This window comes from Pongo abelii, chromosome 19 (genome assembly GCF_028885655.2).
Source record: "Pongo abelii isolate AG06213 chromosome 19, NHGRI_mPonAbe1-v2.0_pri, whole genome shotgun sequence".
Classification (NCBI taxonomy): Eukaryota; Metazoa; Chordata; class Mammalia; order Primates; family Hominidae; genus Pongo; species Pongo abelii.
In genome coordinates this window covers 68,716,795-68,742,216 of record NC_072004.2, presented here as the reverse complement: position 1 = coordinate 68,742,216, position 25,422 = coordinate 68,716,795, and the positions used below count along the sequence as shown (strand labels likewise).

The window sequence follows — 25,422 nt, the reverse complement described above, 5'->3', positions numbered from 1 at the left end:
AACACGGCAGTCCCCCAGCCCAGCCCTGTCAGCCCTGAGAGCACTCACTACCTGCAGGGGCCCGTCTGCCACTCAGCCTCCTCTGCCCACTAGGAAACCCTCGTGTGCCGTGTCCGGGTCCCCTACCAGGGGTGGGGTGGATCGTGTGCCCTGCTCCATTCAGTGGTGCCTCTGCCTGCCTCGGACTCGGGGTCCCTGCCTACCCACACCCTCTGGGATTCCTAGAAGCCCCAGCGTCTCTTCAAACGCTCTGGTCCCTTCCATCCTTCCACTGCCTGGAAACCGAGAGGGCTGAGCCCCCTGGAGGCCTCAACCCAGACTGGGGGTTGTCATCCCAGAAGCCCTGGCAGAGCTCCAAGCCACAAATCCTGCCACCCTCAGCCCCGTCTCTCAAGCGCCTCACTCACTCCCCGCTCCAGGGGCATCAGTCCTGGAATGCAGGGCGCACACAGCTCAAAGGCCGCAGGGAATTGGTGACCCAGTCCCACTCAGACCCCGACAAGGCCTGCCCCGGCCCCGGCCCCGCGGCGCTCACCCTGGCCCGGCGCGGCCCGGGCGCGCGGCGGTCGCTGTGGCTGAGACAGGGCAGCCAGAGGCAGCGCGGTTCCGGGGCGCTGCAGTCCACGCCGACGGCGCGCTCCCAGCGCCAGCCCCCGGCCCCCGCGCGTTCCACGCGCCACACGGCGCTGCCCACCAGCTCCGCGGCCGGCGGGGGCTCCCGGGCCCGGCCACCGCCTCGGCCCCAGTACGCCCCAGGCCGGGCTTCCGGAGCCGCGCGCGCCGCGCAGGGGCTCGGGGCCGCTGCTAGGCGCCCGGCAGACGGCGTCCTCGACCACCCGGGCGGCCGGTGGGCCCCGGGGGTCCCCGCCCGCCCCCCGGAGCCGCGGGCCCGGGGCCCGGGGGCCCCGAAGGGACGGACGGCCCGCGCGGACGGCGGCAGGACGGCTGGAGCGGCTCCGCGCCTCCCGGCTGAAGGCGCCCGAGCCCCGACACGCCCGCGAGTCTCGCAGGGCTGACGCCTCCCCCTCCGGGGCGGCCCCTGTCCGCGGCCGCCCAGATCTCACACTCACACCCCACACGCCAGGGCACTACACAGTCCCCCGCACGACCACACCCTCGCACCCTCACACGCAGACGGCAGCCCTCGACCCAGACACGCACTCTCCCCCGGCCCGCACACCTTGCACCCTTCCAGCACGCGCGCACACATACACACACGCATACGCGCGCGTATCAGCCCCATGCACCCAGAGAAACAGTCACACATGCTCCAGGTGTCCCTCACTCTGCTGCACACCCTACCCACTCTGTACAGACCCGCATCACACACATCCACCTGCCGACACACACTCACCCTATGTGGACATACCCCAGAAACACACTATCCCCCCCTACACACAGGACACTCTTCCACATCGTATACACACACCTCAGACATCCGCCCAAGTGTATACGGTCCACACACTCAGAGAGATGCATGTGCAAGCACGCCAGACCCACATTTACCCACCCACGCACTCCACACATAATCCACAGGGACCCTCACAACGTGACAGATGCCACGCACACACTGCACAGCTCAGGCACTCCAGGCATGGATGCCACAGCCCCTAGAGTGCTACACACACTGCCCTGCACAGAGTGACAGCCACACACCCTTAAGAGCAGGTGGAGTCCCCAACACCCCCGTGGGAACCACCCTTCTTCCCAGGACTCCCTACCCATTAGCTGTACCTACAGGGTCACCACAAGCTGACAATCATTCAAAGCTGCCTCCTCTCCCACCCCCTGCCATGTGAGCCAGACAGGAAGCGCCATGTTGTGCTAGCCCCTGCCCTGCTCGCCTTCCTGGCTCTTGCTCTTCCCAGGCCCCATCCGGGTGGGGCTAGCAGAGGCCTTGGCTAGTGGATGTGTAATCACCATCACCATTTCTAGCCCACTTGACTGTTCACCAACAATATCACCACAGCCACTTGCTGTGGCCCGGGGCCATTTCTGTGGCCTCATTTGTAGAGAAGGAAACTGAGGTCCAAGAGCACCCAGCTTGTTATGGCAGCACCAGGACTCCAACCCCAGGGCCCCTCATCCCAACTTCTATCCTACACCCAAATCCCTGCCAGCAGCCAGGAAAGCGGGGCAGCTCCAGCCCAACCCCACTCCCGAATCTAGGAGGAGTCCAGGAGGAAGCGTCATAAGGGTTGGGCCTTTTTGGGGCAGCTACCAGAAGGGAGCACCAAGCAGACGCTGCTCCCCTTCCCTCCCATTCCACCATCCACTGTCCCCAGCAAGAACCTGCGGGAGGGTGGCCCAATGGGGAGGTAGGAAATCCAGAAAGGGGGTGGGGGGTGGGAGATGGAGGGGCAGAGATGGGGAGGGGCCTGGGGGCAGAGGGAGGGGAAGGGAGCAGACAACAAAGTGTCAGAAGGTGGAGAAGCAAAGGGACGGGAAGGGAGCCTAGGGGACAGAGGTGGGAGGGGAGGGGGAAGGGAGAAGAGCGGACCACGAGGGAGGTCGGGATCAAGGGAGGGAGAAGGAAGAGAGAGGAAGGGTGAGGGTGAGGCGTGTGGGGGCGGCTGCCTGTGTCAGCCAGGGAGCTGGTTTTGTTCTCCTGTTTCCTGTTTGCTGTTTGCTGGGCTCCCCCTCCGTGCAGGAGCTGGACCCCCCACCCCCACCCTGGCGGAAGCCAGATGGGAAGAGTGAGGCTGCCACGAGCTGAGTCAGGAGAGCTTAGCGGGAGAGCGGGAAAGGACTGCAGCCGGGGAGAGCAGCACGCGCCATCTCCATCGGCACCCTCTCCCGCCCCACTTCCATCGCTAGAAAACTAAGGATTCGGTGTCGGGACCACTCCTGCCCTGCCCTGCCCTGCCCTGTGACTCCGTCATACTCTCCAAAGGCCAGACCCTCCTAGACCAGCTGGAACCACCATCAAGATGTCCCCAGCCATGTCAGACTCTGGGGCCCCAAGCGGAGGGCAACCAGATGTCTTCAGCTCCAAGTCTGGCCTCTCCTCCCAGCAAGCAGCCAGTAAGTCCTTCCAGGTACCTAACTTGCATTCCTCTTGCTGCTAGTCCAGTCCCTGGTTCTGAGGAAATGGAGTAACTCTCCCCTCTCATCCCCCATGGAGCCTCTGATGGCCAACAGGTGCTGCTGTGTGCCCAGATCAAGAATCCACCTCTGTGGAATTCAAAACCGCTGAGGGTTCTGGGGCAGCAGGGAGGAGAGAGGTGGAGACGCAACATGGGTTTTCTGTGTTCAGACTGCAGAGACCTTGGAAAGGATCAACCATATACAATGTCCATTTCCTGCCCTCTAACCTGGCAGGGGAGCAAGGCCCAGCCAAGGAGGTAACAGATTCCTCCAACACAAACCACACCTTCTTTCCCCACCCCCACCACCTCCACACCCAGCTGCCTCTGTGGGGACTTCATGGGGAGAGTGCACACAGTGGGGCCTCAAAGGTTATGTAGCTTGAATAAATGATCCTCCAGGCCTGGGGAGCCTCTCCGCTCCCTCCCCCATTTCCTCTGGGAAAGGAATGTGGGGTGGGCCCCAGAGGGTGGTAGGGGAGGGGGCCCAGGGCTGGGAAATACCAGGCGTAGCTGAGATTCTATTCCAAGCCTTCCTGCCTAGCGTGAGTCCTCCCCCCACGCCCTGCCCAGCTTCCTCCCCCTGCATCAGAAATTACCCTGCTGAGCTGCCCCTCCCATCCCCCTCTAGTTTGACCAGCTTGCAAAATCCATTCAACCTCATCTTCCTGAGGGTCCCTGGGGAGGGGCTTGAAGGCTGCATCCCCAAAGGGAGGGCATCCAGTCTTCCCTCCTTCCAAGAGATCATTGTCTTTTACTATTTGAAAGCACTCTCACTTGTTCTCATTTGACACTTACCCTGAGAATCAGATAACCAGGGATTTTTTTGATACCTGTTTTTCAGTTACAGAAACTGAGGCTTGACCAGGCGTGGTGGCTTACACCTGCAATCTCAGCACTGGGAGGCCAAGGTGGGCAGATCGCTTGAGCCCAGGAGTTTGAGACCAGCCTGAGCAACATGGCGAAACCCCATCTCTACAAAAAATACAGAAATTAGCCAAGTGTGGTGGCATGCACGTGTCTGTAGTTTCAGCTACTCAGGAGGCTTAGGTGGGAGGATCACCTGAGCCTGGGAGGTAGAGGTTGCAATGAGCAGAGATTACGCCATTGCTCTCCAGCCAGGGAGACAGAGTGAGACCCTGTCCCAAAATAAATAACTAAATAAATAAGAATAAAATTTAAAAAAGAAACTGAGGTTCAAAGAGAACAAGTGACTAGTTCAAGGACTCATTTTTACTAAGCTGGGACCGGATCCCAGGGTTCTAACCGCTTACCAGATCTTTTTCCATTACCCTCTTGTTTAACCACATCTTGAGTACCTGCTGTGGGTCAGGAGCTGAGATACTTTGAAGAGTCTTTCAGGAATATTGTCCCAGCTCCTGAAACCTTTAGGGATCCCCAGGTTCTAGACTCTGGCCAAAGCCGGCTGCCTTCACCCCCACCAAGGGAGACCCCCACAAACCAAGGTAGCCCTGCTCTCAGGTGCACGGGGCCTCTTCTCTCTGGGAGGTGACAGTTTTTTGAGGGTGGGGCCAGACACCTCCCAGGCTATCCTCACAGGAAAGGATGGTCTGGACTGGAGGAGTAGAAGCAAGTAGGCACTGGGGAAGGGGAGGAGAGCGTCCGGAGTCCCAAGGGTCAGAGATAGGAGCAAGAAGGAAACTGACGTGTTGCAGGGCGTGTGGTTCAGGAAGTGAGAGAGGGGCTCAGGGTCGATTCTGCCTGCTTTTCCTTCCTCCGGCTTGCTCAGCGCTCTTCCCAGAATGTGGGCCCCAAACTGCCAGGTGACAAACAATGCCCCCACCCCAAGAGAGTCATCCAGCATGTTTGAAGCTCCATCTGGTCCTGTACACCAGTCGCAAACCACCAAACGCAGACCCATGACCACTCCACAACCTCGCGCACAGACAGGACAAATCCCACCGCAGATCTGTGCATCCCAGGCATGCAGGCAATTCGATACCGACACATGCCCGCTCCGCCCACGCCTGGGCCTCTGAACCCTGCTCCAGTCTCCTCAGTCAAGGGCGGCTGCCCCCTCGGGCCTCTTCCACCCTTTTGCCCCATTCAGATGCCTAGTTCCCAGCATTGCTTGGGTAGAGACTCCCGCCTGACAAGCCCCAGCAGGCCAAGTTGATGAGCCGGCCAAGCAAGCCTGTGTCTCCCCAGCGCCCTCCATGTATACATAACCCCCATCACAGGGAACCTGGGCACCCCGCACTGGTGCTATGTCTGGCCCATGGGTAGGGGGTGGTTCCCAGGGTCTCCCCAGACCCAGTGCTCTTCCCCTCTAGGGCCACTCTTGCCCGGGGTTAGGATGGACTGTGCTCCCTCTCCCTCAAACTAGGCCAGAGCCACAGACGCCTGGGAAGGGAGATGAGGAAGCACCTGTCACTCTAGACATCCCACCACCATCAGGGAGGTGGGCTGAGATAATGCCAAATGCACAAAATCCTCAAATTCTGGCTGGGCATGATGATTCATGCCTATAATCCCAGCACTCTGGGAGGCTAAGGCAGGAGGATCGCTTGAGCCCAGGAGTTCAAGACCAGCCTGGGCAACACGGCAAAACCCCGTCTCTACAAAAAATATAAAAATTAGCCAGGTGTGGTAGTGCATGCCTGTGGTCTCAACTACTCGGGAGGCTGAGGTGGGGAGGATCACCTGAGCCCAGGGAGGTCAAGGCTGCAGTGTGAGACCCGGTCTCAAAAAAAAAAAAAAAAAAAAAAAAGAGGCTGGGCAACTTGGCAAGACCCCATCTCTACAAAAAATTTAAAAATTAATTGGGGATGGTGGCATGCACCTCTGGTCCCAGCTATTCAGGAGGCTAAGATGGGAAGATCACTTGAGCCCAGGAAGTCAAGGGTGCAGTGAACTGTGTTCGTGCCATTGCACTCCAGCCTGGGTGACGGACCAAGACCCTGTCTCAAAAAAAAAAAAAAACTCCCCAAGTTCTTTCAGTAGCAGCACAGCTCAGGGGCTGACACACGGGATCTGAAGTCCTCTGGAGGCTGAGTCAGAGCCCTATCTCTACCACTTTCTAGATGTGAGACTTTGGGTGAGTTACTTAACCTCTTTAAGCCTTGGTTCCTCATCAATAAAATGGTAATGACATGAATTTCCACCTCAGAGGTTGTTGGGAGGATTAAGTAAATTAAAGAAAGTCTTAGCACAGGCTCAGAGCACATAGTAGGGATTTAATAAATGCAGGCTGTTTCGACGGCTTTTTGGATAGTCATCACAGTCACACTCACATTCAGACATGCAGACACTCAGCCACGGATACACAAAGACACGGTGACACATGTGGACGCTCACAGACCCAGGCAAGTTCATCCTTCCCGGCATCACCCCCACCTCCCACTGCCAGCCCCAGGTTCCTACAGGCTCCTGACGTGCCCCAGTTCCTCCCAAGCAGGGAGGATTCAGTAGGATCTCCCACTTCCTTGGCTGAACTTTGGCAAACCCAGAGCACTACCTTGTGGGCCCTCTGGGAGTAGGGAAGGGGTAGGCAACATGAGACCCCAGGATGGGGCCTCTCCCAGCAGGCAAGGAGCATGGCAAAGGTGCCAGGCTGGCAGGGTCTCCAGTGCCAGAGGAGGGCCAGTTCCCCCCTCAGGGACAACAGAGGAAGGGGAGACTAAAGAGGAGCCTCTTTCCTCTTGGTGGGAAATGAGCACTTACAGAAAAGGGTGCGTCTAGCCAGCCACAAAGTAAACACCAGGGCCATCGCCCAGGCAACAGCAGGCTGGCATGGGACAGGGCTTACCACAACCCCTCTGAACCCCCTGATTTACCCCCTCAGCAGCCCCTTGGCTGTCTCTGGGGTCTCCATTCTGGCCTCTGGGCCTGTCTGCGGACTCCTCAAAGGGAAGAAGCTGTGCCTCCTCCATCAAGACTGTGTGCTCCTTGAAAACAAGGGATTTTTGCCCCACATCAGTCTAGGGTCTCCCAAAAGGCATGGCCTGTGTCTTTCCCCTCAGATTGGAGTATGCTCAAGGGCCTGGCCTGAGTCTCCCCCTTAGACTGAGAGCTCCCTAAGGACAATGGCTGTTGGGTTTTCAGAATGGATTTGCCCTCCTAGAGAGCTTTGTGCATAGCAGGCTCTCAAAAATTATTTCTTTTTTTTTTTTTAGACGGAGTCTCTGTTGCCCAGGCTGGAGTGAAGTGGCGAGATCTCGGCTCACTGCAACCTCCACCTCCTGTGTTCAAGTGATTCTTCTGCCTCAGCCTCCTGAGTAGCTGGGATTACAGGCACGTGCCACCACGCCCGGCTAAATTTTGTATTTTCAGTAGAGACGGGGTTTCACCATGTTGGCCAGGCTAATCTTGAACTCCTGACCTCAAATGATCCACCCGCCTCGGCCTCCCGAAGTGCTGGGATTACAGGCATGAGCCACCACGCCCAGCTCAAAAATTATTTCTTAATGGTGAGGATGTGGAGAAATTGGATTGCTGTGGGAATGTAAAATGGTGTGGCTGTGGCCAGGCACAGTGGCTCTTACCTGTAATCCCAGTGTTTGGGAGGCCAGGAGTGCAAGACCAGCCTGGGAAACATACAGAGACCCCATCTTTATAAAAAATGCAAAATTGGCCAAACGTGATGGCACACACTTGTAGTCCCAGCTACTTGGGAGGCTGAGGTGGGAGGATCCCTTGAACCCAGGAGTTGGAGGCTGCAGTGAGCTGTGATCACACTACTGCTCTTCAGCCTGGGCCACAGAGCAAGACTCCCTTTCTAAAAAAGCAATAAAAAATAAATAGATAAAATGGTGGAGTTGCTATGGAAATCAGTATGGCAGTTTCTCAAAAAATTAAACATGGACAGGAGGCTGAGGCAGGAGAATCGCTTGAACCAGGGAGGCGAAGGTTGCAGTGAGCCAAGATTGCGCCGTTGCACTCCAGCCTGGGCAAACAAAAGAAGAAATGTTTGTACACCCATGTTCATAGCAGTGTCACTCACAACAGCCAAGAAATGCAAGCAACCCAAGCGTCCATCTACGGATGAATGGACAAACAAAATGAGGTATATCCATACAATGAAATTGTCTGTATTATTGTATTACATATGCTACATACATGATATGAATAATAATAATTGTATTATTTAGCCTTTTAAAATAAGTGAAGGCCAGGCGGGGTGGCTCACACCTGTAATCCCAGCACTTTGGGAGGCTGAGGTGGGAGGGTTGCTTGAACCCAGGAGTTCAAGACCAGCCCGGGCAACATGGTGAAACAACATCTCTACCAAAAAAAAAAAAAAATTAGCTGGGCGTGGTGGCACACACATGTAGTCCCACCTGCTAGGGAGGCTAAGGTGGGAGGATGGCTTGAGCACAGGAGATGGAGGTTACAATGAGCTGAAATCGCGCCACTACACCTCAGCCTAGAGGAGCCAGACCCTGTCTCAAAAAAAAAAAAAAAATGAAATTTGACACATGCTACAATGTGGATGAACCTTGAAGACATTATGCTAAGTGAAAGGAGTAATATTGGCTGGGCTTGGTGGCTCACGTCTGTAATCCCAGCACCTGTATTCCCAGCACTTTGGGAGGCTGAGAGGTCAGGAGTTCAGGGCCAGCCTAGACAACATGGTGAAACCCTGTCTCTACAAAAAATAAAAAAATAGCAGAGCATGGTAGCACGCACCTATAATCCCAGCTCCTCAGGAAGCTGAGATGGGAGGACCCCTTGAGCCAAGGGGGTCAAGGCTGCAGTGAGCCGTGATCACACCACTGCACTCCAGCCTGGGTGACAAAGCAAGACCCTGTCTTAAAAAAAAAAAAAAAAAAAAAAAAAAAGGAATGAATGAATAAATATTGTATTATTCCACTTATGGTGATAGTGGAATATCACCACTTATGGTGATAGCACAATAATATGGATGTACTTAATGCCACTTTACAGTTAAAAACCGTTAAAATTATAAATTTTGTTTTATATATATATATTTTTTGAGATGGAGTTTCGCTCTTGTTGCTCAGGCTGGAGTGTGGAATGCAATGGCACGCTCTCAGCTCACTGCAACCTCTGCCTCCCCAGTTCAAGCGATTCTCCTGCCTCAGCCTCCTGAGTAGCTGGGACTACAGGCTCCCGCCACCAAGCCCGGCTATTTTTTTTTTTTTTTTTAAGTAGAGACGGGGTTTCACTGTGTTAGCCAGGATGGTCTCGATCTCCTGATCTCGTGATCTGTCCACCTCGGCTTCCTAAAGTGCTGGGATTACAGGCGTGAGCGACAGCACCCGGCCGTATTATATATTTTAAAATTTTTTTAAAAAGGCCAAGTCAGAAATCAAACACACACAAAAAATAAAAGGCCAGGCACGGTGGCTCAGGCCTGTAATCCCAGCACTTTGGAAGGCCAAGGCAGTTGGATCACCTGAGGTCAGGAGTTTGAGACCAGCCTTGCCAACATGGTGAAACCCCGACTCTACTAAAAATACAAAAATTAGCTGGGTGTGGTGTCAGGTGCCTGTAATCCCAGCTACTCTGGAGGCTGAGGCAGGAGGATTGCTTGAACCCAGGAGGTGGAGGTTGCAGTGAGCCGAGATCGAACCATTGCACTCCAGCCTGGATGACAAGAGCAAAACTCTGTCTCAAAAAAAAAAAAAAAAAAAAGTTGAAAGATGAAACAAATGAACAGGTCTCTCCTTGGTGCCCAGGAGAAGGCTCTGCCCACAGAGGTTGCCCAGAAGCTGGGCACCTCCTGCCTGGAAGACCTTTCCCTGCCATCCCTTCTCCACTGCACCTCCTCAAAGTCTCTACTGTCATCTTTGGAGCCCTAGAGGTCCTCACACGGGGGGATCGCCCAGCCTGAACCTGGCACGCATCAGGTCCTCGGCATTGATGGGGGCCTGCCATCCACAGAGGCTGCCATCCCCAGTCATGCACAAACTCTTCCAAGGCTGCCGGCAGGACCTTGGAAGAGTTTTCTTGGCAGAAACCTGGCTCAGTGTGGGGGTCCTCAAACCCACTAAGCACACACATGCCTGTTCCAACGCGCCACACACTCACACCCACCTATAACATACACACAAGGGTGTGCCCACAGAGACACCGCCGCGTCCTCTCAGGCACTCCTGGAAATGAGCCGGCACAATGAAGGGTGCACATCTCGGCTGCCCGACAGGCAGGTCCCGTGGCCAGCAGAGCCCCCTGCTGGCCCAGCGCTGGCATGCCTCGTCTCCTTGACAACCCAGAGCCAGCAGAAGGGTCCTCATTCCCTCAACCTCGCTCCCCAGGCCCCTCAGCTCCAACCTGCCCTGGGATCTTCCCCTCCCCATCTCCTACAGAGGAGAAGAATCCCCTGCAGAAGGACAGAGCAACTGTGGAAACTCGGGGTCTCCCTTTGTTCAAGGAGAGAGGCCAAAGCCCCTTTTCAGACTAGACTGGAGCAGTCATTCCTAAAGGCAGGGGAATGCCTGCAATGACTCTTCTCTAAGGTCAGCAGATCCATCCCCCCGGTCTCACACTGGACAGCGCATTTCAGAGGAGACTAGGGGAGAGCTCTAGGTGTGACTCTGCCTGCCCCCCGCCCCCCGGGAGTGCTTCCTGTTGTCTGACAGACTGGGCAGAGGTAACAGGTGCACACACTGGTTTCCTTCAGGCAAGAGCTGGGTCCCAGTCAAGCTAAGGCCATGTCCCCTCCCAGGGCAGGTCTCAGCAGATTCCGAAAGTCTCCCGGGGGCACATGGGGCTCCCCGAAGGGAGAGGCTGTCAGCCCCACCCCTGAAACCACCCACCCCCTCACCCCAGCCCTGCCCATCCCTCCCAGTTACCCCTACCTTCCCATTCACACATGTGGCCCTGCCTATGAACTGAACCACTCCCTAATCCAGTCTGTGATGCCCAGAGGCAGCTGGACAGGTGGCAGGGACAGTGGCTCTGCAGGGACAAACAGCCTCCCCTGGGCCGCTGCCATGAGGGAGCCCCCTGGGCTGAGCTCTCTGGTCAGAAGACGACAGATAGCATCATCCTCACTCCAGATCCTCCTCCCGCCTCCCCCTGCCAGTTTGCCTGGCCCCACATTTGGGGACAGGATAACAGCCACACAGTCATGAATACTTGTTGAGTGCTTACTATACCCCAGGCACGCTGCTGTTAAATGGACTAACTCCTTTAACAGCAGAACAACCTCTGGAAATAAAGGTGGCACACAGCACCTACCACCTGGAACTCCTGGCTCTCCACCCGGTTGGGTGCTAGGCAGGGAATGCTGGGGTGACCTGCAGGGGCACCGAGGCGTGGGGACAGGGAGGCTGGTGAGAAAGTGACCACTGTCCTGGCATCAAGAAGACTAACACAGAGAAAAGGCCACACTTGCCATTGGTACTGGCCCTGGCCCTTTTCTGGCTGTGTGACCTCAAGATCATCACTCAAGGTCACTCAAGTTTCCTTATTTCTTCAGCTATAAAATAAAGACAGGGACAGCAGCCTGAAAAAGTTGCTGAGAACCAAGAATTAGGTGTTATGGCCCCAGCCCTCCATCCCCCCATCGGAGCAGACTCTGCTTCCTAGATGTCTCCGGAGTCTGCTCACTTCATTACACCATTGCCCTGCTCCAAGTGGCAGTCACCTCTCTGGCATCTGACAGTCCAGATTGATTATTTTAATATTATGACCACCAGGCCCTGTGGGACGCGCCTTGGCCCCCACACTCACCACACCCTCTTCCTCTGTGCTCTGGCCACCCTGGCCTCCTTCCACCTTCTGTGAGGACCAGGCACCCTTCCAGCCTCAGGTCCTTTGCACATGCTGTTTCTGCAATGTAACCCACGCCCTGATTCACTCCTACCCACCCTGTTGCTCTTAGCGAAAATGTAACTTCCCCAGGCACACCTCCTCTGGCCCCAGACCAGGTCGGTTCCCTGTGCATCCTCTTGTCAGTGTCTACTTATTTATGAGCTTATTTTGACCAACATCTCCCCATAGGGCTGTAGGTCCTGGAAGGCAAGGACCATGTCTGCTTTGCTGGTGGTCAAATCCCTGGCTCCTGGCCCAGGGTGGGTGCTCTGCACACTGTTTCTAAATGTTGGAGAATGAATGAGCCTTTCCTCAGAGAGTTAGGGGTAACCAGAACCCTGTCCCCAGGAGGGGTCTAGCAGAGGCAGGGGCTTTTTATATCCCCACCCCTTCCTCAGAGGGAACCAGATCCAGAAGTTGGGGGTGCTGGAATAAGGAAGAAAGGGGGGCCGGGCGTGGTGGCTCATGCCTGTAATCACAGAACTTGGGGAGACAGAGGCAGGAGGATCCCTTGAGCCCAGGAGTTTGAGACCAGCCTGGTCAACATAGTAAGACTCCATCTCCACAAAAATAAAAGTAAAAATTAGCCAGGCGCCGTGGGGCACGCCTGTAGTCCCAGCTACTTGGGAGGCTGAGGTGGGAGGATTGCTTGAGCCAAGAGTTCAAGGCTGCAGTGAGCCATGGTTGTGCCACTCTACTCCAGCCTGGGCGACAGAGCCAGATCCAGGCTCAAAAAAAAGGAGTGGGGGAGAAAGGGGTGGGGAAAAAAGGGGGAGCTGCTTCAATCTTCTTTGCATCTCTGTGCCCTCACCCCAGCTGGCCACACTCCAGCCACAAGCCCTCCTCGTGGGTTCTGCAACGTGCCAAGCCCTTGTCCTGAGACTCAGGGCCTGCTCCCCACATCCAAGTTCCCCTCTCCCTGGACTATAATACAGTGCCTGCCTGCCCCCTCCCGCTCCCCTTCTTCCCTTGACTCAACCCTTACCCTCCAGGTCTCAGCTTGACTTTCTGAAACACTTGTCTAACTTAGCAAGCTAAGGAATCTGCCATGGTGCCACAGCTAATGTCAGCTTGGGATTGAAGCTGTGGGCAGAGCCCAGACTCTCAGCCACCTCATTATACGCCTCATTACTACGGGTTTCTCCCTCCAGGCCCCGCCCTCTCTGGGGCCTCAGTTTCCTTATGTGGGCTCTTCCATGACGAGGGACTTGGACATCCGTAGATTTCAGGAAGACTGGTTGAGAGGAAGAAGGTGGGGGAAGAGGTTAAGGGAGGAGGGGAAGGGGGAAAGAGAGAAGAGAGGAGGGAGGAGAGGACAACAGAGGGGCGGCTGCCTTGGGCCAGCCAGACATGAGAAACGCCAAGTATGTGAAGTACGCCAGCCCTGAGCTATGAATAGTGCGCCAGGCTGGCAGCCCAGGTGGGCCTTTCTGCCCCTCCCACAGGAGCTCTGCACAGGGGGCCTGAAGTGGGTAATGGGGCATGGGCTGGGGAGGCACACTTGGGGCCAGAGCAAGGGGTGTTGTCATGCAAATGAGATGCAAATACACAGCAGCAGGCAGGTCTGATTGGTGGATCCCTGTGGGGCTGGGAGCATAGGCCGAATGGTCACTCAGCAAAAGGCAGTGCCCAGCCTGCAGCACAACCCAGGGCCTCTGCCCACCCGCGCTGCGGCCCCCGCAGCTGCATTTCCCAGGCTTGGAGGTTCCTTCTGGTCACCCGTGGCCAAAATCCCACTGACGCTGTGCAGCCTCTGGAGGCCTCTAAAGGTCGTGGTAAGGCTCTGCCTGCCCCGGACACCATCCCTGACCACCCCAGCACCAGGTGAGCCTCTCCTTGGAGCTCACAGGTCTGACAGACAGCTGGGCATCTGGAAATTACGACATCCCCAGTCCCGGCCTCTAGATCCCTCTCCTCATCAGTGATCCCGGTGGGACACACACTGCGCTTAGAGGCTGGAGGCCCAGTCTATGGCCCCCGTCTGGCCCCTTGTGTGCCCCCAAAGAAAGCGGTCACCTTCAGAGCTGGTTCCTCTTTCTTTCATTCTAAGACTGTTCACTGGGTGCCACCAAGGGCCTGGCACTGGGCTAGGGGGGCCAGTGACACAAGGGAAGACGAGTCAGAGGCCAGGTTTCTGGTCCCAACTGCATGACCTTGGTCAAGTCCTTTCCCTCTCCAAGCCTCAGTCTCCTCAGCTGTAAACTGGGTCCTGGAGAGGACTCAGCGTTGAGTGCCTGGCATGTAGAAGTTGCTCAACAAATCAGTCCCGTAGTCTGAGGATTTTCAAAAACTAACAAAAGCAGTCCCTGGTTTTATAAAACCAAAGACACAGACATGCAACAAATAAAGGTGCTGTAGGGCATAGTGTTTAAAAGTTCCTAAGCAGAGCCTGGGCATAGTGCCTCATGCCTGTAATCCCAGCACTTTGGGAGGCCGAGGTCGGAGGATCACTTGAAGCCAGGAGTTAGAGACCAGCTTGGCCAACATGGTGAAACCTTGTCGCTACCAAAAATACAAAAATTAGCCAGATGCAGTGGTCCGTGCCTATAGTCCCAGCTACTCGAGAGGCTGAGGCAGGAGAATCGCTTGAACCCGGGAGGAGGAGGTTGCAGTGAGCAGAGATCGCGCCATTGCACTCCAGCCTGGGTGACAGAGCAAAACTGTCTAAAAAAAAAAGTTCCGACTGGGCTCGGTAGCTCAAGCCGGTAATCCCAGCACTCTAGGAGGCCGAGGCGGGCTGATCACCTAAGGTCAGGAGTTAGACCAGCCTGGTCAACACGGTGAAACCCCATCTCTACTAAAAATACAAAAATTAGCCGGGCAGGAGAATCGCTTGAACCTGGAAGGTGGAGGTTGAAGTGAGCCGAGATCGCGCCACCGCACGCCAGTCTGGGTGACAGAGCAAGACTTGGTCTCAAAAAAAAAAAAGTTCCTAAGCAGGATTCAGAGGAAGCTGGTTTGAATCCTGACTCAGGCCCACTTCCTAGCTGTATGTCACTGGACAAGTTACTAACCTCCCTAAGCTTCTGTTTCCACAGTTATTAAATAGAGATAATCCATCGCCTATGGGATTGTTGTGCAGATTAAAGAGACGGTGTGTGTAAAGTGCTCAGCAAAGCAGTGTCTGGCCCTGAGGGCTGCAATACATGCTTGCTATAACCAATACTCCCATTGTTATTATTATTGGTGGGCAATGCAGTGTCAAGTGCTATGGGAACACTCAATTCATCAGTCAGCAGCGTTCACTCAACAGGGCCTGGCCTAGAAGCTGGATATAGAGCAGTGAACAAGACAAAGTCCCTACCCTCACGGGGCACAAGGTCTAGCGCACAGAGGAGGAAGTCGCCATATATTTGAGTGGTGGAGGGAGGCTTTGCAGAACATATTTGAGCTGGGCATTGAAAGAGGAATAGGAGTTGGAGAAATGGAAAAGGCAGAGAAGGCCCTTCTAGACAAGGGAAAGAAACGGTACAGCAGGTTTCTGGAAAGGGGAAGAGGGTGACATACTCCCACTCTTTTTTTTTTTTTTAGACAGAGTCTCATTCTTGTCACCCAGGCTGGAGTGCTATGGTGCGATCTCGGCTCACTGCAACCTCCGCCTCCCGGGTTCAAGAGATTCTCCTGCCTCAGCCTCCCAAGTAGCTGGGATTTACAGGTGCCCGCCACTACGCCCAGCTAATTTTTGTATTTGTATGTATGTATGTATGTATCTATTTATTTATTTTGAAATGGAGTTTCGCTCTCGTTGCCCAGGCTGGAGTGCAACCTCTGCCTCCTAGGTTCAAGCGATTCTCCTGCCTCAGCCTTCCTGAGTAGCTGGGATTACAGGCATGTGCCACCACTCCTGGCTAATTTTGTATTTTTAGTAGAGACGGAGTTTCTCCATGTTGGTCAGGCTTGTCTCGAACTCCCGACCTCAGATGATCCGCCCACCTCAGCCTCCCAAAGTGCTGGCATTACAGGTGTGAGCCACCACGCCCAGCCAACATTCTCCACTCTTATCCTGCCCTTCCAATTGTACCTATAGTTTCAGCTCCCATCTTCTTTCACCTGGTCTGCTGCCTCCACTGCCCGAGACCCTTGTGTGGCTCCAAAGTAGCTATGGGAGCAAGTTCCTCAGTATGGCATGACAGATGCGACCTGATGGGGGAGGGAAGGGGCGGGATCTGGTCTCATTGGCCTTGCCGACCTGACCTCCTCCCTCTACTCTGGGCCTTGTATTCATCAATCCCTTAAGAGGCCAGGCTGGTTCATGCCTCCTTGCCTGTGCTAATGCTGGGTCCCTCTGCCTGGCATGCCCTTCTCTCCCTTCTCCTCCATTCTTTTCTTATACCAGCAAACATCTTTTTTTTTGAGACGGAGTCTCACTCTGTCACCAGGCTGGAGTGCAGTGGCATGATCTTGGCTCACTGCAACTTCCACCTCCCGGGTTCAAGTGATTCTTCTGCCTCAGCCCCTCGAGTAGCTGGGACTAAAGGCACACGCCACCACGCCCAGCTAATTTTTGTATTTTTAGTAGAGATGGGGTTTCACAATGTTGGCCAGGACGGTCTCGATCTCTTGACCTCGTGATTTGCCTGCCTTGGCCCCCAAAAGTGCTGGGATTACAGGCGTGAGCCACCGTGCCTGGCCCCAGCAAACATCTTTCAAGCTTTGGCAAGCCTCATCTCCCCACAGTGAACCCTTCTTCCCCCGAGAGCTGGAGCATCTTTGGAGGAGGCAAGGGCTCAGCCATGTTCATTGACAGAACCCTGAGGTCCCCCACGCCACTCACGAGTAAACCCAGACTCCACACTGAATCACAGAAGACACAGAGAAGCAGAACTTAATCTACATCTCTCTGCACCCACCACCCATTACATCTGCCCTCCCCACCCCTTCGTTATGCCAACCTTTGCTTGGATTTCAGGGCTCAGCTGTGGAAAAGAGGGTCTACCTTCCCTGGGTGAGGGGTGTCCTCCCAGGCTCTTTGTTGTCAGAGAATACAGCAGTCACCACAACGACAGGCCTAGGATTCTGAAAGACCCAGCTTTAATTTTTTTTGGGGGGGTAGGGGTGGATAGGGTCTTGCTCTGTTGCCCAGGCTGGAGTGCAGTGGTGCAATCATAGCTCACTGTAGCCTCAAACTCCTGAGTTCAAGCAATCTTCCCAGCTCAGCCTCCCGAGTAGCTGGGACTACAGGTGTGCACCACCACACCTGGCTAATTTTTTAGAGACAGGGTCTTGCTATGTTGCCCATGTTGGTCTCAAAGTGATCTTTGGCTCATGCCTGTAATCCCAATACTTTGGGAGACCAAGGCAGGAGGATCACTTGAGCTCAGGAGTTCAAGACCAGCCTAGGCAATATAGGGAAACCCCCATTGCTACAAAAAAATTAGCCAAGCATGGTGGCGTGTGCCTGATTGTGCCACAGCACTCCAGGCTGGGTGACAGAGCAAAACCCTCTCTCAAAAAAAAAAAAAAAAAAAAATCCTGGCGTCAAGCAGTCCTCCTGTTGAAGCTTCCCAAGTCTCTGGGATTACAGGTGTGATCCACCATGCCTGGCCCAGCTTGAAATTTGGTGCTTGGTGACCCTGAGTGAAGTTATTTGCCCACTCCGGGTCTCAGTTGTTGCATCTGTAATTATACACCCCCCTTATGACGGCACTTGAAAATCGATCGAAAAGGATTTCACTATAGAATCCTCAGGTTAATGATAGATTTGGAAACAGGAGATAAGAGAAAGGAGATTAGTCATATCACCAACTGGTTTTTGACCAATCCCTATGGCAATTCTACCCAGCTTCCAGCTTCCAGCTTTAAACTCCTGTTAATGCCTTTGCGACCACACTCACTTCCAACGATTACCACGGTGAAGACATTGGCTTGTGTGGGCTGCAGGTCCGTCACCCCAGTCAGACTGGGCCATTTTTACATTAATATTTTTGGCAGGGGGCCCCTGAGGGGTGTTCTGGACTGATCGATGGGCTGGATGCAAATCTTAGAACTCATGGTTCTACAATCTTTGTGGAGACTTTTTGTCTCGCTTTGGGGCGGTAGGAAAAGCAGACAAGGAGGCCCTTGAGGGTGGGGTTGTTTCTCATTCATCCAGGTCCCAAGAGAGAGCCTGGAATGCAGAGCGTGAGCAACCAGCGATCACCACCGACAGTGGGTTCGATTCGGCTCCGGCCCACTGCTGGACTTTCCCAAGCCCTGGGCCTCCCATGCTGGGGTCAGGGCCTTCTCCTGCCCCAGGCTGAAATTACGGAGAGGGCAGGAGGGGCACTCTCTGCAAGCCAGGCCTGGGAATATCCTCAGCATCCCCAGACCATGCCCCGTCTCTCAGATAAGGCTTTCCCTAGCACTGGGGGTACCTAGGCCTCTGGGCCACTGGAGAAGAAAAAGGTTCCAGTGGGGAAGGACGAGGGGCTGTTTCTCCCTCACGCTGGCAACCCCAGCCTGGTTGTGTGGTCCCCATTTTCTGCCTCCTACCCTCCCCTCTTGCAAACATCCCCCCAACCATCTCCTGGGCTCTGGACCCAACCTCAGCTGTCCCCCTCGCCTTCCTTGAAACATCTAGGTGCTGTGTGGGAGGGGCACAGTGCCAAGGCTTCATTAGAGCTAATGAAGCTCAGCTCTACGATGCCAGTACAAGATACAGTGCGCAGACAGCCTCCATTGCAGCCTGGGGCCTCCGCCCCCTCCTCCGCCTCTCTTGGGGAGGAGCCCAGGGCCACACCACCAGAAGAGGAAAGGGAGATTTATAAGAATCTTCCTGGCCAGGCGCCGTGGCTCACGCCTGTAATCCCAGCACTTTGGGAGGCCGAGGCGGCGGATCATGAGGTCAGGAGATGGAGACCATCCTGGCTAATACGGTGAAACCCCGTCTCTACTAAAAATACAAAAAAAAATAGCCGGGCGAGGTGGCGGGCGCCTGTAGTCCCAGCTACGCAGGAAGCTGAGGCAGGAGAATGGCGTGAACCCCGAGGGGGCGGAGCCTGCAGTGAGCCGAGATCGCGCCACTGCACTCCAACCTGGGTGAAACAGCGAGACTCCGTCTCAAAAAAAAAAAAAAAAAGAATCTTTCCAGGCCAGGCACGGTGGCTCACGCCTGTAATCCCAACACTTTGGAAGGCTGAGGCGGGCGGATCACCTGAGGTCAGGAGTTCGAGACCAGCCTGACCAACATGGTGAACGCCCATCTCTACTAAAAATACAAAAAAATTAGCCGGGCATGGTAGTGGGCGCCTGTAATCCCAACTACTCGGGAGGCAGAGGCAGGAGAATCGCTTGAACCCGGGAGAGGTTGCAGTGAGCCGAGATCGCGCCATTGCACTCCAGCCTGGGTGACAGAGCGAGAGTCTGTCTCAAAAACAACGACAACAAAAATTTTCCCCAGTACAGAGACTGCCGTGAGGCAAAGGAGAGATCGGGTTCCAGGGCAAGAAGTAGAAACAGCATCAGATTCCAGGGCAAGGTTCTCCCTTGGGCTGCCAAAGGCTCCCTGTGTATTGCTCAGTCCAAAAGCCTGGGGTCCCCCTTTCTACTTGGACCTTGGGAACTCACCAGCAGGAACCACTCCTTCCTCTCCCTCTTTTCATGGAATCACCGCAGGTCAGAGCTGAAGGGACTCTGGGCACTTCTCTACAACCCTCTTACGACAACTCAGCAACCCGAGGCCCCTTCCTCCTACCGCCTGGCATCCATCCTCTCGAGCAATCGTCCTGTCTCAGCCTCCCGAGTAGCTGAGACTACAGGCGTGAGCCACCATAGCCCCTACAGTCCCAACTGCACAGGGCTGTCTTCCTTCCACTCTTGCTGGTCCCTTCCTCTCTGCTCTATCCCCTTGGCCTGTCCCTTCTCTAGGCCTCAGTTTCCCCATGAGGCAAATGGAGAGACAGGGAAGGAGGGTGGCCTCTGATATTCCTCCAACTGAAGCAAAGGAAGATGTCCCCTCTCTGGGTAGCTTTCCTCCTCCTTCTGTCCCTTTTCAGGAACAATACAGAGTTCCTCCACCTTGAGCATAAGGGAGACTCTATGGGGGAGGTGGGGGTGTCCCCTCCAGCCTCTCCCTCCAGCCTTCGGGGGCTCTCAGGAGTAGGAAAAGCTCTGGATTGCCCAGGTCCCCACCTCTCCCTCCTCCCAAGAGCTCTGAGTCTGGCATCCACACCCGATTCTTTCCAAGCTCTCGCACTTTTGGGGAAATTGAAAAGGAAGAAGCAGCTGTTGATACAGGAGCACAGAGCCAGACAGAAGTCAGATTGGAGACAGAAACACTCTCGGGCCAGAATGAATTCGGCCCCTGCCTAGGTGGACCCCCACTTGGGGCTAAGGCCCCTTGCGTGGTTGTCCTCCCACATAGCTCCCACGCGGTCCCCCAGCCCACCACATTCCTCCAGCCCACACATCTCCCGCCAGCCTTCACACCCCAAGAGGCCAAGGCCGGGTCTGTTTCTATCCCTCAGGCCTCAGCCTGTGGGTCTCAGTCATCCCCATGCCCCGCCCCACGCTGTCTCTCCTCCCAGGGATTCAGGCCGAGCTTTGAAAGGGTCACTTCAAAGAGGACCTGCCTTCCAAGGGCCTAGCCAGACCCAGGGCCAGCTCCTCGGCCAGATTCCCGGCGGTTGGGGACAAAGGCCCCACTGTTCCCCGACCCCCGGACGCCCCCAAATGCACTGGGCATAAGAAGTCTTTCTTTCCCCAGTTCCGCTCCTTACGGGCCCGGGCTCCTTGCCACCGGGAGTAGCCCTGGCTCCTCCTCCGGGAGAAGCTGGGAGGTTGGCGGGACAGGGAATTACTAGTTTCCCCACTGCCACCACCATACACCCAAACCCCTTGGGCACCCAGGATGATGACAAAATCCAGCCAGGCACGGTGGCTCACGCTTGTAATCCCAGCACTTCGGGAGGCCAAGGCAAGTGGATCACCTGAGGTCAGGAGTTCGAGACCAGCCTGGCCAACATGCCAGCCAACATGCTGAAACCTTGTCTCTAAAAAAATAAAAAAAATTAGCCAGGTGTAGTGGCACACCTGTAATCCCAGCAGCCCAGGAGACTGAGGCACGAGGATGATGACGCAACCCTAGGGCCAACCTCAGGACCAGTGGCCCAGGCTCCTCTCTGTCCCTCAGCCACCAAGCCCTTCCTGGGCCTAGAATACACTCCCACCTTTTCCCACCTATCAGAACCATACCCACACTTGCAGGTCTCCTCCAGGCAGCCTCTCAGGAATACCTATCCTCTGGGGAGCCTCACAGTCCAAACCATAGCAGCCAACCCTGATGTTCCCAGAGGCTGGGGACATCTCTGCCTGCTCTCCTCAATGCCCTACAGTAGGAAGTAGGATTCACCTGCTCCTCTAATTTCCTATAATATAGTGCTGATCCCAAGGCAGGGCCCTTAAAGTTTCCTGTGCCAAGCCTTTGCTGAATTCTCTCTAGTGCACATCATTCTCCAGCCTGTACTTGCCTGGACCTCAATGCACCTCCAGTGATGGGGGCCTCATTACCTCCAGAGGCAGGTCACTTTCTCTTTAGATTACTCTGACCATAAAGGTCAGTACTTTTTACTGAGCCAAAAGTGCACTGTTCTCATTTCTGTCCACTGATTTTTTTTAATAATAGTTGCTACCAATAATTGAGATTACTAAATCTCAGCCACTTTACCAATACTACCTCATTTAGCCCTCTCCATAATTTTGAGGGATTATTTCAGGGATAAGAAAACCAGCCAGGTGTGGTGGCTCACACCTGTAATCCCCACACTTTGGGAGGCCAAAGTGGGAGGATCGCTTGAGTCTAGGAATTTGAGACCAGTCTGGGCAACATGGCAAAAACCTGTCTCTATAAAAAATACAAAAATGGAAAAATTAGCTGGGCATGGTGGCACGCACCTATAGTCTCAACTACTCAGGAGGCTGAGGAGGGAGGCTCACTTGATCCCAGGAGTTCAAGGCTGCAGTGTACCAAGCTCACACCACTGCACTCCAGCCTGAACAACAGAACAAGACCCTGCCTCAAAAGAATAAAAGAAAACCAAGGCTAAAACAATGAAGTAACTTGTCCAAGGGCACACAGTGAACAAGGAGTACATCTAAAATTTGGACCTCAGCAGGCTGAAGGCAGGCAGAGCTTTTTTGTTTGGTTTGGTTTTGTTTTTTGAGACAGGGTCTCATTATGTTGCCCAGGCTGGAGTGCAGTGGTGCAATCACGGCTCACTGCAGACTCGAACCCCCCAGCTCAAGTGATTTTCCCACTTCCACCACCCGAGTAGCTGGGACTATATGCCCAGCTAATTTTTTTTTTTTAGACTACATTTTGCTCTTGTCACTCAGGCTAGAATGCAATAGCGTGATCTTGGTCCACTGCAATCTCCCTCTCCCAGGTTCAAGCGATTCTCCTGCCTCAGGCTCCCAAGTAGCTGGGACTACAGGTGTGTGCCACTTCACCCAGCTAATTTTGTAATTTTAGTAGAGACAGTGTTTCACCATGTTGGCCAGGCTGGTCTCAAACTCCTGACCTCAGGTGATCCACCCGCCTTGGCCTCCCAAAGCTGGGATTACAGGTGTCAGCCACTGCTCCTGGCCCCAGCTAATTTTTAAAAATTTTCTGTAGGTATTGGGTCTCCTTGTGTCGCCCAGGCTGGTCTCAAACTCCTGAGTCCAAGCGATCCTCCTACCTTGGCCTCTCAAAGTGCTGGGACTACAGGTGTGAGCCTCTGTGCCCGGCACCAACACTGTTTCTGTGAGAGGTGGAGAACTGATAGTTGGCACAGGCCCTGCCCCACACCAGGCTCTGTCTAACCCTCTAACTTCAAAAAGACAGAATCTTCCACCACAAAGTGATGCATTGAGCTGAACATCTCAGGGCCAGAGAGATGCAAAATAAACAGGTCTCTTGATTCCAACCTTTAGTTTTTTTCCCACATGCTCTTTCCTTAGCACCGACCCCTCAGAACTCTGAGGGAACAAGAGACGGAGGGAGAGCCAAAGAGAAGCCGAACACTGGGGAAGCCCCCAGTGGCCCCTGCCATGCTTCAATGTGGGCGAGTGGACCTTCCCTTCCTCTCTAGGTTTGGCTCAGGCACTGTTGTGAGAAAACAAGGCGTGATACACCGCCAAGCCGCCTTCCCAAGGCCCCAGCACCCCACTTCCAAAGGGTTAGGCTACAGGAGTCTGTGGTTTTTCCATACAACTGTCCCATTAGTCATGAATTAATTCTTTTTTTTTTTTTAATCTTTTAACTTTATGGCCAAGGTAATAGCATCTATTCGTGAATTCAGTCATTTGGTCTACAAACATTCTCTGAGGACTTGCTGTGTGGCAGGCCCTGTGGACACCGAGACAAACATGACACCTCTGGGGCCCCTTGGAACGGGGTTAAGAACATGGCCAACTCTTCAGCTCTGCCACTTACTTGCTGTATGGCCTTAGGAAGCCATGGTATCTCTTTGTGTCCGTTTCTTTTTCTTTTCTTTTCTTCTCTTTTTTTTTTTTTTTTTTTTTTTTTTTTGAGACGGGGTTTCACTCTTGTCACCCAGGCTGGAGTACAATGGCATGATCTCGGCTCACTGCAACCTCTGCCTCCCCAGTTCAGGCAATTCTCCTGTCTCAGCCTCCCACGTAGCTGGAAGTACAGGCGCACATCACCACGCCCAGCTAATTTTTTGTGTTTTTAGTAGAGACGGGGTTTCTCCAAGTTGGCCAGGCTGATCTCGAACTCCTGACCTCAGGTGATCTGCCCGCCTCGGCCTCCCAAAGTGCTGGGATTACAGGCGTGAGCCACTGCACCCGGCCTGTGTCGGTTTCTTAATCTGCCAAGTGGGGTGATGGTAATATACCAATATAGTGGGAAGCACTATGGAAGAAGTTGCTATTATCATTTTTCTCGGCCTCAAATAACCCCTGTCTGGTGGGGTAGACGGATATGAAATGGACCATCACAGTGTCAGGGGTAGAGCTGGGCATGGGGCGCCCTGGGAGGCCACAGGCGGGGCTGTTCCCTGGTTTGTACTTCACAAACATTTATGGAGAACTGCTCTGTGCCAGGCTCTATGCTGGCCACTGGGGACACAGAGATGAACAAGATACATTGTCCACTCATCCCTGCTCCTCCCTGCCCTCCCCTCTCCCTCTTGGAGCCCAGTCCATGAACCCTGCACTGAGGGGGGCCACGAAGGACAGAACCAACCACAGAAGGAAAGGCATGGCCTGGGAGATGGGAGTCAGAAGATGGTCCTTGTCTGCCGAGGCTGAGGGACCTTGGGCACTCCCCAGTCTGTTTCCCCACTGTAGCGTAAGAGAGTTGGACACGATCACCCCTTTGGTCCTCACCCACTCTGACAGGTGGTAAATACACCCCAACCCAAAAGGGCTTTAAAATCTCCCCAAAGTCCAGCCCCAAGGCCATCTCAGCCTGATGTCCCACTGAGGCAGTGAGGGAGGAGACGCCCGCCTGGCGCAGACTGGTACTGACCTGCTGACAAACTGGCACAATTTCACAAGAAACAGGGGGGCCTGGATCTAAAGGCGGGTTGTTTGAAGGGGGTGGGGGGTGCTAGGGGAAAGGCAGCACCAGCTCCCACAGGCCCTATTCATGTCTCTCTCCCGAGACGGTGAGAGTAGGATCATTAAAACCGGGCTTTGTCCAAATCCCTGACCAAGCCAATATCTCACCTTTGAACCCCTGCAGCCAACAGAGCAGGGCTTCATGCCCCTTTGGAAGGAAAACACCAGTGAACCGAGCCCTGGCCCAGTGCTATGGGCCAGCATGGGGCAGGGTGGGAAAGATTGGAGGAGTAAAGAAGTAGAACAAAAGACAAGCGACTAAGCTGCAATCCAGCCAGAAGCTGACCTTGATCTTGGGCTGTGTACAAAATGGACACAGATTTGGGATGGGAGTGACAGCGGGACATAGCAGGTCCTGAGAAGCCAGATAGTGAGGGTGAGAGCCAGACTCTAGAGCCAGACTGCCACATTGCTACCCTGGGGTGTGATTCGGGCTGCAATATTGGCTGTCTGTGCCTCAGTGTCCTCAACTGTAAAATGGGGATAATAATGGTATCTACCTCTTAGTGGTATTGCGAGGATCAAATGAGATAGTTTTTATAAATACTGGCCAGGAGTTTTTGCTGTCTGTGTATTAACTATGAGCTAGACTGTGAAAGCAACTCCCCTTCCTTAAAAACACATTTTTTGTTTCCAGGCACCAATGCTTATTTGAATATATTTGCTGGAATATTTGATATCTCCAATGACCATCTCCAGATTTCTACATCGGAATCCAACTTCACAAGAATCCACCTGACCCACTATACTGGAGGAAACTTCCCTGCATGGCTAGCCTGGGACGCTGCGGGTCACAAGCCCCTCCCTAGAAGTTCTCCTGAGTATCTAACTGCAGTCCCTCACATTGTAACTTCTTCCACGCTGCTGCTTTGTAGTCTCTCTTTTAACCTTACACATCAAGAAGTCCGAGTATCCCTGCAATGTAGGATGAAGCAATCCACTACCCACTCCTGCACTGCTCTGCTCAGAACCAACACCCTCCCTCACCCCCACTCCCATCCATGCCAAGAATGCTGCACTTCTTCCCCATGAGCCAGGGTCAGCCCGAGGA

General features: G+C 54.4%; 1 protein-coding gene and 1 long non-coding RNA gene across 9 annotated transcripts in view; one reads left to right on the top strand and one right to left on the bottom strand.

Moving 5' to 3' along the window:
- The window catches only part of ARHGAP23 (Rho GTPase activating protein 23), a 94,741-nt gene that overhangs the window by 58,214 nt on the left and 11,105 nt on the right, over positions 1–25,422 (bottom strand). Inside the window, exon 1 of one of the 6 annotated variants that reach the window (XM_054546504.2) lies at positions 536–934. The exons of the other annotated variants lie outside the window; for them this stretch is intronic. The gene's annotated coding sequence lies outside the window, so the exon portion shown is untranslated. Of the gene's footprint in view, positions 1–535; positions 935–25,422 lie in introns of those variants that run through there. 6 annotated transcript variants of the gene reach the window in all.
- Positions 2,480–4,296, top strand: LOC112129627 (uncharacterized). Of its 3 annotated transcripts, none has more exons than XR_002911971.3 (3): positions 2,480–3,024; positions 3,257–3,344; positions 3,931–4,296. It is a non-coding gene; the product is annotated as an uncharacterized LOC112129627 (long non-coding RNA). The 3 variants fall into 3 exon arrangements; XR_002911973.3 differs by having other exon boundaries at positions 2,512–3,038; XR_010137986.1 differs by lacking the exon at positions 3,257–3,344 and having other exon boundaries at positions 2,496–3,024.